The sequence below is a fragment of the Lithobates pipiens genome, unplaced genomic scaffold, assembly GCF_037356315.1.
Source record: "Lithobates pipiens isolate NorthernLeopardFrog02 unplaced genomic scaffold, aLitPip1_a1.2 Scaffold_8, whole genome shotgun sequence".
NCBI lineage: Eukaryota > Metazoa > Chordata > Amphibia > Anura > Ranidae > Lithobates > Lithobates pipiens.
The window spans coordinates 279,550,211-279,563,220 of NW_027507903.1; the positions used below are offsets into that span (position 1 = coordinate 279,550,211).

Here is a 13,010-nt window from a genome sequence, read left to right on the forward strand (position 1 = left end):
CAATTTGCTAAGAGCTTAGTCCAGGATTGTGTGTGATGGGAATAAGGAGGACTCTAGGATAACGCTGCCCTATGCCATGGAGGTACCACTAAGATCCCAGAAACTCGAATTACATCGCCAGTCACGCCATATCTAATGTGAAGTGTAGGTTTGGCCTAGAAGCCTGAGTGAAGTGTTGACGTGTCACTCATTCCACTTTTCGTATCTCACTCACAAGAATCCCACACAGTGTAAACACAACATCTGACAGATGTCTACACGTGACGTCAGCATCCTCTGGGCAGGAGCGACTCTCATTCGATAGACGTGGAAGAGCCGTCACCTGGATACAGAAGCCACGCCCTCACGCCTGTGTCTCTGGAGCGTAAGAAGCTGTCTCGTGATCTCACGTCCCTGTCAGCGTGGAGCCACGCCCACCCGACCGTGCGACTGCGCAGCTCTCAACTATCTGCTTGGAACCCGTGGGGCAGCAGAATGACCCGGGGTACCATGGAGCCAGGACAGGAAGGGACAGCAGACAGGTAATGACGGTGTCCCGGAGAATGGGTGCCGGAGAATAGCCCTGTAGTCCCTCATACTGTGTGTTATTGATGGTGTCACCTGGGTCTGATATGAGAAATGGGCCAGCCGCTTGTACAGGGGTGACTGAGGAGCACACTTGTGTGGGGGGACACATCAGACTGCTAGCAGGTTCCATCCATACACGAGAGTGTGCACCAGGACAGTGGGATCAGTATTCCTTACCTGCTGAGGGAGATCAGATGGAAGCCTCTATACCAGGGGGTCAGCCCCCCAGCTGTTGCAGAACTACAAGTCCCATGAGGCATTGCAAGGCTGACAGTTACAAGTTTGACTCGCAGAGGCATGATGGGACTTGTAGTTCAGCAACAGCTGGAGGGCTGCCAGTTTGACACCCATGCTCTATATCTATGTTTACTGTTACAGTGAGGTATGGGGAAGATTGTAGCCATGACACCCATCACAACTTTATGCTGCTGCGGGACTGACACCTCTATGGGGGTCCCTCTCCTCAATAGCTGTAGTGACTGGGCTCTTTATTAAGGCTGGGGAATCAATGATAGAGGGAGAAAGTGAGGAGATTGGGAGAGAGGAAGAGGAGAGCAGTAAAGGAGAGACTAACTGAGAAGATAGAGAAGATGAGTAATGCCCTGTACACACGGTCGGACTTTCCAACTGAAAATGTGTGATTGGATAGCTTTGTCGTAAAATCCGATCGTGTAGGGGCTCCATCTGACTTTTTCCATCAGAATTTACGACACACAAAGTTTGAGAGCTGGATCTAAAATTTTCTGACAACAAAATTTGATTGTTTAAATTCTGATTGTGTGTGTGTAGACAATTCAGACCGACAAAGTGTCATGCATGCTCAGAATAAATTACAAGACGAAAGCTATTGGGTTCTGGCCCATTTCTAGTCCCTTTTGTACGTGTCCTACATCACCGCGTTCAAAACGATCAGATTTTCCGACAACTTTGTGCAATTGTGTGTATGCAAGACAAGTTTGGGGCAAAATCCATCGGAAAAAAAATCCAATGGATTTTGTCGCCGGAAAGTCCAACCGTGTGTACAGGGCATAAGAGCAGTAGAAGAGAGAAAGAGGGGTAGAGAGGAGAGCGAGCGAGCAGTAGAGTGAAAAAGAGGGGAAGATAGAGAGCGGGAGAGATGTGGGGGGGGGGGGGGGGAATAGAGAGCAATAGAGGAAAGGAGAGAGGGAGCGGGAGAGAAGAGAGATATAGAGGGGAGGTGAAAGAGAAATGGGAGAAAACTAAGCGAGTGGTAGAGGAGGGAGTGACGGAGAAGAGAGGTGGAGAGAGAGAAGGCGTTTGGTATGTTCAGTACCGAAAGAGGTTTGTGTCAGCCTTTTAGGACCTCCAGCTTTTAGTGAAGTTTACATTGTTTGATTGTAGCAAAACTAAACAAAAAATTTCCTTTACTAAAAATTGCAGTGCTGTATAAATTTGTATTTATTCTTGGCTACATAGAGTATACCTCGCTGTGTACCTGCAGTGGGATGGGAGCTTCCTGTCCCGTTTAGGGTTGCCACCTCATTCCTTTAAACCTGAACACATATGAATTATACAGGTTCTGAGGCTGATTTAAATCGAGTTAGGCCGAGTGGGATTCAGCCTTTCATAGGAAGCTTTGTATTCTATGAATACAAAGCTTCCTATGAAAGGCTGAACCTCCACTCGGCCTAACTTGATTTTTTTTTTCCTGGGAACGGGACTAGGCTTGTCACCTCATCCCTTTAAACCCAAACGCATATTAATTACACAGGTTCTGTGGTTGATTAAGGTCGTAATTAAACTCGCTTAGTGCCTTATCTGCATTAAATTAGCCTCAGAAACTGTGTAATTCTTATGTGTTCAAGTTTAAGGGAATGAGGTGGCTGATTGGCTGGGTTGGAGATGTCGTCATCTGCCCACCTCTAATGAGTGATATACAACCACATATGTCTCAAATGAGCACTTTGTGGTTGAATTACTAAGCTGGAGCTCACATTGTGCAACACTGTTTTTTACTGTGCAGTGTAGTGTGACCGTAGTCTAACTTGGCAAAGTCAATGTTCACTTTAGTAAAATGATGTGCTCAGGACTGGGTGATTGAAACAAACACAATTTCAACTCATTCTTTTAGCTCAAGAAACACTCCCTTTGCAAAGTAATCTGTTTCTTCCGTGTTTTGGGAACTTCACATCTTGCACACACCAGGATGTGTTTTAAAAACATGGATGGTTCAAACAAGATCTTGTGACTTGTTTGATCCTTATCACATTGACATATGAATGATTACAAATAACATAAGGGGAATACACTTGGTTGGATCATACTCTTTTTTTTTTTTTTTTTTTTTATAGGTAATTTCACACCAGAACGTGGTGCAGGAAACCCACTTTGCATGCATGTTTCCTGCACCACAGTTGCTATCTGCAGCGGGTGTCAGTATTAAAGAGGAAGTAAACCCTGATGGGTTTACTTCCTCTTTGTTTCCTTGCAAAGGCAAAGCATAATGGGCTACTATGCATCACATAGTAGCCCATTATGTGTCACTTACCTGACACAGGAGCCAGCAATGTCCCCAATTTCCTCGCCGGCTGGAAGTGTCTATCTTCCTTCCGGGGTCACGGACTCTGGCTCTGTGACTGGCCAGAGTCATGTGACGTCACTCCCGTGCGTGCGGGAGCCACCAGTCACGGCATGTCGTTTAATGAAAACGGCACGCCATGACTCTTCTAAATTGCGCATGCGCCGAAAAAATCCTCATACGGGGAATTGTAAGTATCTCCTAAACCAGGGATATGCAATTAGTGGACCTCCAGCTGTTGCAAAACTACAAATCCCATCATGCCTCTGCCTCTGGGTGTCATGCTTGTGGCTATCAGTCTTGCTATGCCTCATGGGACTTGTAGTTCTGCAACAGCCGGAGGTCCGCTAATTGCCTATCCCTGTCCTAAACCATACATGTTTAGGAGATATTTGCAGCACCTACAGGTAAGCCTTAATCCAGGCTTACCTGTAGGTTAAAGTGTGTTGTAAGGGTTTACAACCACTTTAAATTGATGACATCCCAAATGCAAGCCGCAGTGCATTTGCCCACGCCGGATCACATAGTACTATGCAATGTGGTTGCAGCAAGTTTCCAAAAGTAGCGCATGCCCTACTTGTGATGCAGTGCGATATTATTATTTTTTTTTTCATCCCATTCAAAATGAATGGATGGAAATTGCACTGCGTAGGACTGCATGTAAATCGCACAGGAATGCACAGCGCATTCCTGTGTGAATCGGTCCTAAAGTAAGTTGCAGAAATAAAATGCAATATCTGCTCTGTGCAAGCAGCCTTGCAGGTCACAAAGGTCCTATTCACGCCTGTGCCTTGCAGTAGTACGCAGCGAGACACGTACTTTACTACGATGCGCAATCTCAGTTTTATGAGAAAATGTTGAAGCTGCCATTGCTGGTCTCTTTCTGAAAATGTTTTTAGCCTGGCTGTCATATACCATTTTCCAGTGTGGTCATTTTGCTGGAACAAGTACACAGATAAAGACTTCATACTTTTTCCCTGAATTTCTTGCTATGCATACTTGTTAGGCCGCGTACACACGGGCGGACTGTTCGCCCAACCTTGTCCGCTGAACAGTGTTTGGGCGGACAGTCCGCTCGTGTGTGGGCTTTCAGCGGACAGTTTCAGCGGACAGTTGAATGGACAAAGTCTTTGAGACCAACCCATGTGACATATACCATGTGACACCGCCCCATTGTCACTATATAAGTGACCGCACAGCGCGGCTCTGGCATTCCGGCCGGAGAGATCGTCGAGTCAACATCTCCAGGAGAAGAAGAAGAAGAAGAACAAGAAGAAGAACAAGAACCGAAGGCGGCGGCGACGACGACGACAGCGGCGACAGAAGACCGGGCCACCGCCTGTAAAAGAGCTACAAGAAGGCGCGGTGGCCCGGCAGAAGAACCGAAGAGGATGACAAGACCCCCGAAGTCGGGAGAAGAGGCCGGCGGCGGGGAGGAAGAAAGCCGGACTCCTCCGCTAGTAAAAGAGCTACACACAGATAGCGGAGGAGTCCGGCGAGAAGACCCCCGAAGACGGAAGACCCCCGGAGCTGTGCAATAAAATATTTTTTCCCTGTGTTGTGTTTTTTTTTTGTACTTTATTTCACAGGTGAATGGGTAGGGGTACATTGTACCCCATACTCATTCACATAGGGTGGGGGGCCGGTATCCGGGGGCCCCCTTCTTAAAGGGGGCTCCCGGATTCCGATAAGCCCCCCGCCCGCAGACCCCGACAACCAACGGCCAGGGTTGTCGGGAAGAGGCCCTTGTCCTCATCAACATGGGGACAAGGTGCTTTGGGGTGGGGGGGCCGCGCGGCCCCCCCCTTCCCCAAGGCACCCCCCCATGTTGAGGGCACGCGGCCTGGTACGGCTCAGGAGGGGGGGCGTGCTCGCTCGCCCCCCTTTCCTGGCCGGCCGGGTAGCGTGCTCGGACAAGGGTCTGGTGTGGACTTTGGGGGAACCCCCACGCCGATTTTTTTCGGCGTTGGGGTTCCCCTTTAAGCCCATTCCAGGCGGCGGAGCCCGCGACGTCTACTTCGCGGGCCCCGCCTACCTGTACACGCGCTCGAAATGGGCGGATTTGCCTCCTCCTTACGTGGGCGAGTCCGTTCATTTCAAAAGTTGAGCGAACTGTTTGCCCAACCTTGTTCGTCAAACAGTCCGCTCGTGTGTGGGCAAGTCCGCTCATGCAAATTTTGAGCGGACTGTTTGCCGAAACTGTTTGACGAACAAGGTTGGGCAAACAGTCCGCGCGTGTGTACGCGGCCTTACAGATCCGTGATTTCAAGTTTTACAGCCTACAGATCTCTCTTGATAAACGTCCTTTCATCTTGATGAAATATTGTGGTCCGAAGCTTAAATCTGTCTCTTCCTAAATACTTATTGGTCCAAGGATTTAGTGGGCGGCCTCAGTGACCAATAGAGAAGTGAGAGGAGGTAGGGTTAAGTTCCTGAGCTTAGCTGTATTTAAATATTATAGGGCCCTGGATTTTAAGTCTGTTAATGAAGAGAACTGAAGCATCTGGGTACATATCTGCTGCAACCTTACTTCAATGTAAGTAAAGGTCTCCTTTCATAGCCCTTGATGGTGTTGTGTTTTTTTTTTTTTTCTTTAATTTTTTTTTTTTGGTATTTACTTGTGCTATCTTATAGATGTTGTTATAAATGTGGTGATGACAGGAATATTTTTGTTTTTTTATTTTTATATACTCCGTGACAACTTTATCTTATCCTGCTAAGAAGAGAGATCTGTTCATTTAATACTTGTGGTATGTTTTATGAAAATTCTATCACCAGTCTGATATATTGCACAGTGAAATATTCATTACAAATGGATACACACAAATTAAATCGCCTACTTAGTGTACCATCACTGCGCTGACAACAAACGATCTTTAGCTGCTACTTAAATGTATGATTATAAAAAAATATAGTGGGTGCATACAAATCTGTTAATCGTAATTTCCAAATATATAGTACCTTGTAGCTCTGGTGCTGTGTGAAAAATTAATTCACTCAACCTATCTAACAAATCTTACTTTATGCTGATTATACAAATACACACACAAAAAAATATTACAAATATCCACTCCTAACAGTGAACATAAATATAGCGTATACAATTTCTTATATATGAAATATTGTGAATCGCAGTGGAATCTGCAATTCCCCAAAGAAATATTAAGAAAATATAAGTGAAGCAATATAGTCCGTCACCCAAAGGTGATTGCAAATCTTCCAGTAATAATCCCTCTATTCGTGTGAGAAACTATTCAGTGTCCAAAACAGTTTTCTTAAATCCTTCACCACACCGTCAGTGATTGTGACCCCCCCCCCTCATAGGAGCACTCACCAGCTGCTGAGCCTTGCACTCTCGGGCTAGACTAGTGGAGCATTAAATCTCTGACGAGATGATCTCAGATGTTCAATCACCAATCTCTGGGCATTCTCCTTTAAAAACTTATATGGGTATATCTCACAAAACCTGAAAAGAAAAGAGACCTCCAATAGTGCAATACTGTCAACACACTTTAATTTAAAATAATCCACTCGTTTATGCACTCACATGAACAATATGAAAGAAAGCACTCCAAAGCCACATCAAAACACTTCAATCTTCAGTACTCAGTACACTGTACTCCAAGGCATTGGTGGTCACAGCGGACACTTGTTAAGCCGATAGCGTAATAGCTTTCTCTCACCCTTCATTGCGTCTCTTGCCTGATTCCACACAGCAGATATGCAGTTTGAATAGGGCGCCTCAGCCTGCTACTATCGTCCCTTCCGTCCAGCCCCTCCTTCCGCCTTCGTGTTTGAGCTTAGTATATCAGTGATAGTTGCCAGATAGCCACTTCCCCGACATGTTTCGTCATACCAGACTTAATCATGGGATTGGCTATCTGGTATACTGTTCCACCTTTTTATTCTAATGGCAACCATGCCATAATACCGCATCTCCCAATTGCGCATGCACGCCACCCAGCATCCCAAATAGGATCCTCGCGCATGCGCGAGTCTCTCACCCACACGTCTCCCCTAATGGATATAGTAAACCGTCCAGCAGTTCCTTAATACTGCGCTGTCACTACACCAGCCCATCACAACAAAGTCACGCTTGCGCGGACACCTCCAGCCTGTCTTTCACAGACTCATCTCTGTGAGTGACAGCACTACCAACCCCCTATACCAGTGCCGCAATTACGCAGACACATTCACCCTATCCTTCACGTGATCACCTACATCAGTGCTAGCCCTCCACATCCACATAACGGGTGTGCATATACTGTCATTGTACAGATAATTACAATCCATTCCTCACATAACTCTGCATATGCACAATTTTACCATTTAATTGTGTGCAAGGGGCATCAGCTCTCTAACAATAATCAGACCCCGCCAACCGGAATCCCGCATCCTTCACCTCTAATGCTTGTGTCCCCAGCTATGCAATAACAAGGCAGTGTGTCTCTGTGTCACCAATGCGTCGGCGTTTCCATCAAATCTTATTCCTAATTAACATCATAAACCTATACATTGGTGCTTGCTTTTTATAATGGTGCACAAAAAAATTCATAAAATAAAATTATATAGTAAAAATAACATTTTAAAGGGATAACTAGACTAGTTATTTCTTTATACGCAGATGAACAGACCTCATAATCCCCCCCCCCCCCCTCCCCACATAATTTATAGCCCCAAGTGATCATCTAATTTCCCCAAAATTGCTTCTTTGTACTAACCATAAAGTAAACATGTGTGTCTCATTAGAGCCCCTCTTTATATACAAAGACATTATTACACCAAACGCAGTATCACTACTAGTTTGCCACTTATCAAGAATTGTTAATAAAGCAATTTAAATCCAGTTCGATGTTCATCCCCCTCGGATCAAGGCTTCTCATCGAGAAGATCCATTTAGTTTCCCTCTGGGATAGATCCCTCACTCGATTTGAACCTCTCCAAGAGGGATGGACATAATCTATACCACAGAACTGTAGGAGGCTAGGGTCCTGTTGATGGCATTCCTTAAAGTGCATTGATACACTGTGGTATTGATAACCTTTTCGGATGTTCGCCAGATGTTCAGAGACCCGTATCCTCAGCAATCTTAGTCTGACCAACATAAAAAAGATTGCAGGGACACCATAATAAATATACAACATGCGACATATTGCATGTCATAAATTCATCTATGTTAAAGATTTCTCCCTCTCCATTAGTCGCTGAGGTTACGCCCCTGTTTATCTGTCGAACAGTTCTACAGCAAATGCATCTTCTGCACACATAGAATCCTTTCAAATCCCCGGAAATTGTCTGTCTCACCGGAGGGTCAAGGATTTTTTTAACGATCCTATCCCCAATATTGGGTGCCCTTTTGTAGATAAACCTGGGGAGTTTAGGTAATATTGATCCCAAATGCTTATCCCTACCTAAAATGTGCCAATGTTTCGCAAAAATCTGCTCAACCTATTTATATTGTTAATGGTATCTTGACATAAATTTAAATTTAAGATGTTGTGTCCCATCCACCCTCTTAGCACTTCCCTGAAGACATATCTCCCTAGGGGTATTAGCAACCTCTCCAATTGTGTCATTCAAACGGGTGCCCTCATATCCCTTTTTGTCTAAATCTGTTTTTCAAGACCTGAGACTGGGCCATAAAGTCCTCAATAGTAGTACAATTCCGGCGGACCCTTAAAAATTGGCCTTTCGGGATGTTCTTAATCCAGGAAGGATGATGTCCACTTCTCGTTGACAAATAACTTGCGATCTGTGGTTTTGAAGAATACAGTGGTGCTCAAACCACTTCCCTTTCTTTCTATAGTGAGGTCCAGGAAGTTTACCCTGATAGGGCTAATATTGAAATCCAGTCTAATATCTAATATCTTGGAGTTCAATCTTTCCAAAAAGTCCATAGCTGACTGTTCTGTGCCAACCCAAACGAAGAACAAGTCATCTATGAATCTTCGGTAAAAGATTAATTGTTGGTGATTAGTTCCAAACACATACCTGTCCTCCCACTCTGCCATGAATAGGTTGGCGAGGCTCGGGGCATACTTAGCCCCCATTGCCATGCCAACACATTGGGAGTAAAAAGCCCCACCATACCAAAAGTAATTGTGGGCCATGCAAAACTCGCATGGCCCACAAAAACCTTCCGGGCATGGGAGACATCATCCCTCCTGCTCATGGCCCAATTAAGGGCCAGCAAAGCATCCTGATGCTGGATGATAGTATAAAGGCTCGCCACATCAGAAATATTCATTATTTGCAGATTTTTGTTTCAAGACTAAGTTTACCTTTTACTAATAGTGCAGTCAAGGGTCCCTATTGGTTTACAATGTATAGCGCTTTTTAAAGAAATTCAACGTTTTAATCTCGTATACCCAGGTCAATGGTGTCTCGTGCAAAGCCTGGCCAAAAAAAGCAGTCTCCTGAGTTTTTCCTGCAATTGGCATAGAAGAGGGAACTGACAGACCAGCTTTACAGAAATGAGTGTTCTTCTTTACTGACCTGTGCATGCACCATGCGCTTGCCCTCCCCTGTCGACAGCAGCATTGAGTAGAAAATGTAAACTAGGCTCAATTTGGTTTAAAAAGCATTATGACGTATAAACTAAATGGGCTCATAGACTATACTGTGACTTTTTAATAAAGAAAAGTGAACTTGGCCTTTAGGCATTTACTAGAAACAAATAGTTGTAAATATAAAAAAAAGTATATAAAGTAATAACACTGTTTCCAACCTACAACAGTGAGACTTTAGTCCTGCTGTTGGTTACCCTCTATAGCATAGCAAGTGGTCAACTTGAAAATTAGAGGGCCCCGAGTGCACTCCCTGACACTTCTAAAGGGTGGAAAATCAGCAATGCACCCAAAAATGTTGATCTTGCTGTTTTAAGTACAATACCCCGAGCTTTGGTGTCAGTAAGTGGATGCAATATTAACCTCCAACATTGGTGTTTAGCGGATTCTATAATCTCCTACATTGCTGTCTGGACGCTATCATAACCTCCAACATTGGTGTCTGTGGACTCTATAATAACCTTCAACATTTGGTGTTGGTGAGCGCTATAACATACCGGTATCGGAGCTGTCAAAAAAACAAAGAAGCAAGTGAGCAATGTTTCTTCATCTACAGATCAAAGAGAATTGAAAAGCGCAAAAGAATAATAAAGAAAAAAAAAAAAAGTTTTTTTTCAATTGTAACTAACTTATCATAGCTTTGTACCATTGCTGGTAGCTGAAGTGTAATCGGTGTGTACTAAAAAAAAAAAGCAAGCATTGCTGTATCCCTAAAAACTCCCATCATTGGTGTCGGTGACTACAATAATTGCCAGAAGCATTTAGTGAGTGCATACAATAATACACATACACACACACACACACACACACACACACACACACACACACACATTGGTGGTCAGTGGCAGTGAAAAGTAACCCCCAAATCCTCATACTAAATTCATGGCCAGAACAGCGAGTTAAACTCCCCCCCCTCATTGGTGGTGATGGCAGTTTAGCATAACCCCTAAGTTTTCCTCACAAGTAAAGCGGTGTGTTTTTTGGCTAATGCTTTTTTGTTTTATTTTGTGAATGTTACACAGTTCAGTTAGTCACTTACTCCTTTTTGGTAATCCACCTTTCATGGTTACTCTGGAGGAGGAGATTGAAGGTTATTTTATTTTCTGAATTCTTGGTGGAGGGAATTCCGGTGGTGGCTCCTGCTAGTGAACCAAGTGAAGAGATGTCAACCATCAGGTGGTTTCATAAGCCAAACCCTGGGCAGGTTCTGCCTTACATGAAATTTTATTTCAGACATGTCTGCCATGCTCATTCTGGGCTTAGGAAATTGGCTTGTGTCCAGACTCGGATGTATAGTCTTTTCACTCAGGTGTTCTAGACCCCTTTTTCAGGTAAGGAATATTGGACGTCCCGGGTTCCAGATTTGACAATAAACTGGCCAAGTTTGTTCCCAGGTCCAGGAACCCTTTAGCTATCACAGGGGATGCTCTGGTGACTTGGTGGGATCTATATTGCCTGTTCTATGCCTTTCCATTTTCTTTATACTTCTTCCTTGTCTGCTTAACGGCATCTAGATGGATCCAGACTATATATAGTTTATTCCGCACATCTAGCAACCTCACTTTTTGGTAAGGGACATGGTTTGTTTGGGCCTGCTTGACCCAAATAAACTATGTGAAGTGTAGCATGGGCTGGAGTTCGGGTTTAAGTTGGGTAATTGGCTTCTCCAATAGTCTACCATTGCTACTGGTAAACATTTCTCAGGGTGTGAGGCAAGGAAATCCCATTCCAAGAAGTTCTCCATGGAACAAATCCCTTTTTTTTTTTTTTTTTTTTTTTTTTTTTCCCCCAATCTGGACTAGGTGAACACCTGGCTCTGTGTAACGTCAAATGTCAACCTCAGCCATAGTGATTTCCTTTTCTATCCCTCAATCTTGCTTCTCTATGGCTGGTTGTAACAGCATAAAAGCCATGCGTCTTGGCGTTAGAGGTCTATTCTTTTCCATTTTTCTCTGTGATTCTCTAAGCTAGGAAATCTACCTCTCCTCATGAGATGAGGCAAAAAAAGTTCACCCCAAGATATTCTCTGAGATATGCATCATGGCTTTCTTCAAATCTGGTCTGGGGACAGTCTATTATCCCAGCTGGGAAGATGGAAGCAAAGAAATTTCATCTTAAGTAGTTTTCTGTGGGACAAAGCTTGTGTGGGTTTTTTTTTTCCCTCGCTATTCCAGGTTTGATAAACCTTTTGAACCATTAGTTACTTATGGTGGGGCCGATTCTTGGCTCTGGCACAGTTATTCCATAGGCCGCTTACTTATCATTCATGAGTAAACCATCGTATTAAGTATTACTCACATAGTTCAGCTGGTTCATCCAGCCGTGCATTTGTGAAATCTTAACCTGATTTTGTTGGATCTTTGCTTTTGATCCTATCAGAGGTTTTCTCTGTCTACACTTACCCACAGAGATGCCCTCTTGTTTTCCAACACCTCCTTGAGGCCAGCCTGTGTGTTTATGAGACAAATAGTGCTGAGGTCTCTACCTTTTTTTTTCTGCTTGGCCAAGGTTCACACTACTGCAAATTTGATCCATTCTTTTGACCTGTGTGAGGTGCACATTTGGCTTGCATTTTTGAGGTGGACAGATGCAAATTTACTGTTTTTTTGGGGGGTGTGTGTTTGTTTGTTTTTTTTTCCCGTGAATTTCAGGAGGCAGAAATGTGAATTGTGTGCTGCGATTTTACTGTAAGTTCAGTTGAAGTCTATGAAGATAAAAATGTGCACTGCACCATAGGAATTTACATCGCAGTCAACACGCACAGGACCCTATTTTTTATTTTTTTTCCTCTTCGCACCAAATTCGCAAAGCATGGATGTGAACCAAAGCAATAGAATACTATGCTTTTTACATGGCCTGTGAATCTGTGTGTTCCTAAACGCATCAAACCCACTGTAAATTCGCATCAGTGTGAACCCAAGCTAAAAGTTGTTTTATTATTCTCCTGGCGGGAAAAAACAGTTTACAAAATGCACGCAAATCCGTGTAGGGCACATGCGTTTATGGATTCCATTGGTCGGAATAAACACTTGAGTACTAAACACGTCTAGCATTTAGTGCCGGTTCACACAGGGGCGACACTACTTGCAGCGCGACTCGGCATCTTGCAAAACGACTTCTGTGTAGAAGTCAATGCAAGTCACCCCAAAAATAGTACAGGAACCTTTTTATAAGTCGGAGCGACTCGAGTCGCTTCTATTAGAACTGCTCCATAGTACAGAATGGAGCGCGACTTGTCAGGCGGCCAAGTCGCCCCTGTGTGACTATATATATATATAAAAAAAAAAACTTCTTTTTTTTTTTATCTGGCCGAAAGATCCTCTCCTGAATATGCTGGT

General features: G+C 44.1%; 1 protein-coding gene across 1 annotated transcript in view; it reads left to right on the top strand.

Annotated features, from left to right (window-relative positions):
- The first annotated feature begins 383 nt into the window (after positions 1-383).
- Positions 384-13,010, top strand: part of SLC41A2 (solute carrier family 41 member 2) — a 154,028-nt gene continuing 141,401 nt past the window's right edge. The window contains exon 1 of the mRNA XM_077472106.1: positions 384-521. The gene's annotated coding sequence lies outside the window, so the exon portion shown is untranslated. The remainder of the gene's footprint in view (positions 522-13,010) is intronic.